The sequence below is a fragment of the Triticum dicoccoides genome, chromosome 4A (assembly GCF_002162155.2).
Source record: "Triticum dicoccoides isolate Atlit2015 ecotype Zavitan chromosome 4A, WEW_v2.0, whole genome shotgun sequence".
Taxonomy (NCBI): domain Eukaryota; kingdom Viridiplantae; phylum Streptophyta; class Magnoliopsida; order Poales; family Poaceae; genus Triticum; species Triticum dicoccoides.
In genome coordinates this window covers 597453434-597458040 of record NC_041386.1, presented here as the reverse complement: position 1 = coordinate 597458040, position 4607 = coordinate 597453434, and positions in this window count along the sequence as shown.

Here is a 4607-nt window from a genome sequence, read left to right as displayed (position 1 = left end):
ATATATATTTGTGATGAAAATTGTTGGATTTAATAAAAAACAGATAAAAGAGCCAATATGCAGGCTCTTTGCCGTCTGCCACCGACGGCAACGGGCTCTTTGCCGTCTGCCGCGGACGGCAAAGAAGACACGTGGCATCTAGCTGTGCTTCCTGGGAGCTGACCCATTTGGTCAGTTTGCCTACAGTGGCAGACGGCAAAGACTTTGCCATCAGTGGCAGACGGCAAAGAACCTGCACTTTGCCATCAGTGGCAGACGGCAAAGAACCTGCCATGTAGTGACGTGTAGATGACATCATATGGCGGACGGCAAAGACACTAGAAATTTTGCCGTCAGCGGCCGACGGCAAAGGCCTGCCATTAGCCACTTAACGGACTGACAGCGCAATTATTGCTGTCCGCCGCAGACTGCAAAGGGCCTTTGCCGTCAGCCGCCAGGAAGCAGACGGCAAAGTAGGTGTTTACCGTAGCCTACTTTGCCGGAGCCTTTTGCCGTCCGCGGCTGACGGCAAAGGCCTTTGCCGTCCGCCGTTCATGCCTTTGCCGTCCGCCGTGGCAGACGGCAAAATAGCTTATTCCTGTAGTGCCTTGTAGATTGTGGTGGGTTGTGATGACTAGGCGCCATCTCATCAGTTTTGCCTATGTGTCATGTCCATGTGGCAGTTTTTGCCCTAGGTTGTGAAGCAACCTATATTTCTATCATTTCCAAAATTCCCAAAAAAATCTCATAAATTCTTTGGGGCATATCTTCAACAAATATGTAAAAATCCTTCCTTGGCTAGTTCAAAACTAATTCAACAATATTCATTTTCCTATTCTGTTCACAACAACACTTTATGAAGGAAGTGCTATTTATATATTCTTGATTGCCCTCGGAATTTTTGGGCACTCTTTCCGATCCAAATCATTACCGCATGACAAAATTCAGCTCGATTTGCCTAGGAAATCTTCCTCGGCAAATTTCCAAAGTTTTTGTCCACCTAGAAGCATTGTGAAGGAAGTACCTTTTTTATATCTCTAAATGACATGAAATTTATACAGTTCCTTCATATGCCCAAATTATCAACCTCCTCCAAATTGCAGCTCAGTCAAATCATCTATGTGAGCCCAGGTTCAATTTATATTTTATGGCCAAATTGGCACGTTGCAAAGCAAGTGTTATATAGACCCCTCCTATTACCCTCAAACTTTTCGGGCACTCTTCCATACCCAAATCATTGCCACATGATAATATTCAGCTCAATTTTCCTAGTAAATCTTTCTCGGGAAATTTCCAAAGTTTGTACCTTGAAAGAAGCTTTGTGAAGTAAGTACTAGCTAGGCTTACCCAAATGATCTTAAAATTTACCAGCACATGACCATACCAAAGTAACTTGCCTACACCAATTTTGAGCTCATTTCATTCATCCAATCTATCTCACTAGTTTGCCCAAGTTTCTGTCCATAGAAGAGCATTGTGAAGGAAGTACTACTTTGGCATGTCCAAATGGTATCAATTTTCTACAATGCTTTCCTATGCCCAAATAACCATCCTCCACAAAATTTCAGCTGACTCCATTCATTATTTTGAGCCCAGCTTCAACATTCATATTTTTGTCCAGCGTGGTACTTTGCAAAGCAAGTACCACCTAGGATCCTCCTTTTGAGCTAAAAATTTGTGAAGCCATTCTCCTTAGTAGATGATCATCCTCATCCAAAACTCACGCCCATTGGCCATGTGCATTTCCCGTACCGCTAATCAAACACTTGGCTGCTAATTCATATTTGAGCATCGATCGGTCTCCTCGTGAGAATCTTATGTTGTAATTTTCTTCCTAGCACCAACCTGGGGAATGCCCAGCCCACTAGACATGCCTAGGCCGCCCAGAACACATGGCAACATTACAGTCATGCGGTGACCACGCGACGGGCATGCGAGTTTACGCGCTCTAGAGTTGGGGCCCTCGGCCACCGCCCAAACCTCGACGTATCGCCACCAAACCATGTATTTATGATTAAATAGGTCCTTATGTAACTAAAAATGATTTTTGGAAAAAATAAATAGCAAACTATGAGGCAGCTGCAGTTCAAATTTGACCCGCTTCCAACTGAATCGGCGGAAATTTGTCTTTTTCACGAGAGATGGATCAAAATTTTTTACACCCAACCATTTTGTCAATTGTGCATTAAATATGGCCTAGTATTTTATAAAAATGATTTGGTCCAATTTTGCAACAATTATTTGGTAGTTCCTTCACAAAAAAACCTCCTTTCGGGCACTCGAAAAATGGAAAATGGTTTTTTCGTCCAACGAAAATGAATACTTCCTTTGGAAACATTGTTTGCCATTCCAATATGCACCCTTGTGCACAATATGAGATCATTTGAACAAACTATGCCCTGAATGTGGCCATAAGATTGATCATTTGGCTTGAAAGCCATTGATCTCCACACGTGATAGCTCGTTTCTGAGAACACTTTTTTAAAATAATTGCCGTATTACAAGTTTGTTATTTTTCCTGGGAACTTGGCCACATATAATGACACAATGCGAAGGTTTCCCAATTTTTTGTTTTTTTCTTAATTTTTTATGCCCGTTTCAAAATGCGGTCAAAACGACGGGAATGACCGTTCCTAGCTAGTGGTTGAATCTTGGAATTTTTTTGGTGTTTCTCTGATTAAATAGATACTTATGTACCTAGAAATGATTTTTGGAAAAAATAAAGAGCAAACTACGAGGTAGCTACAGTTCAAATTTGACCCGCTTCCAACTGAATCGGCGGGAATTTGTCTTTATCACCAGAGGTGGATAAAAACTTTTTACACCCAACCATTTGGTCAATTGTGCATTAAATATGGACTAGTATTTTAGAAAAATGATTTAGTCCAATTTTGCAACAATTATTTGGGAGGTCCTTCACAAAAAAACCTCCTTTTGGGTACTCGAAAAATGGAAAATGGTTCTTTCGTCCAAAGAAAAAGAAAACTTCCTTAGCCAACATTGTTTGCTATTCCAATATGCACCCTTGTGCACAATATGAGATCATTTGAACAAACTATGCCATGAATGTGGCCATAAGATTGATCATTTGGCTTGAAAGCCATTGATCTCCACACGTGATAGCTCGTTTCTGATAACACTTTTTGAAAATAATTGCCGTATTACAAGTTTATTATTTTTTCTGGGAACTTGGCCACATATCATGACACAATGCGAAGGTTTCCCAATTTTTTTATTTTTGTAATTTTTATGCCCATTCCAAAATGCGGTCAAAACGACGGGAATGACAGTTCCTAGCTAGTGGTTGAATCTTGGAATTTTTTTGGTGTTTCTCTGATTAAATAGATTCTTATGTACCTAGAAATGATTTTTGGAAAAAATAAAGAGCAAACTACGAGGTTGCTACAGTTCAAATTTGACCCGCTTCCAACTGAATCGGCGGGAATTTGTCTTTTTCACCAGAGGTGGATAAAAACTTTTTACACCCAACCATTTGATCAATTGTGCATTAAATATGGACTAGTATTTTAGAAAAATGATTTGGTCCAATTTGCAACAATTATTTGGGAGGTCCTTCACAAAAAAACCTCCTTTTGGGCACTCGAAAAATGGAAAATGGTTCTTTCGTACAAAGAAAAAGAAAACTTCCTTAGGCAACATTGTTTGCCATTCCAATATGCACCCTTGTGCACAATATGAGATCATTTAAACAAACTATGCCATGAATGTGGCCATAAGATTGATCATTTGGCTTGAAAGCCATTGATCTCCACATGTGATAGCTCGTTTCTAATAACACTTTTTTAAAATAATTGCAGTATTACAAGTTTATTATTTTTCCCGGGAACTTGGCCACATATCATGACACAATGCGAAGGTTTCCCAATTTTTTGATTTTTTTTGAATTTTTTATGCCCGTTTCAAAATGCGGTCAAAACGGCGGGAATGACCGTTCCTAGCTATTGGTTGAATCTTGGAAAACTTTTGATATTTCTATGATTAAATAGATACTTATGTATCTAGAAATGATTTTTGGAAAAAATAAAGAGAAAACTATGAGGCAGCTGCAGTTCAAATTTTACCCGCTTCCTACTGAATCGGCGGAAATTTGTCTTTTTCACGAGAGGTGGCTCAAAACTTTTGACACCCGACCATTTAGTCAATTGTGCATTAAATATGTCCTAGTATTTTATAAAATTGATTTGGTACAATTTTGAAACAAATATATGGTAGGTCCTTCACAAAAAAACTCATTTTGGGCACTCGGAAAATGGAAAATGTTTTTTTTTGCCAAAAAACTCATTTCTCACGACACATTTTTAAAGATATTTATCTTATTTCATGTTTGTTATTTTTCCTAAAAACTTATTCACATTTGGTGACACAATGAGAAGGTTTTCCATTTCCTTTTTGAATTTTTCAGGTCATAAAATAGTTGATATGATTTTAACACGCTATTTTTAGTCAACCACGACCAATTTAAATGGTCATAACGTGGTACTACTTTCTGATTGGTCCATGGACATCTCACGCGGATCGTGCATCAGACACCGTCGGATACTTGGGGATCCAACGGTAGTCCTTAGCCCTTCCACACTAACCCTGAAACCCTAGCTCTGTGGTCATTT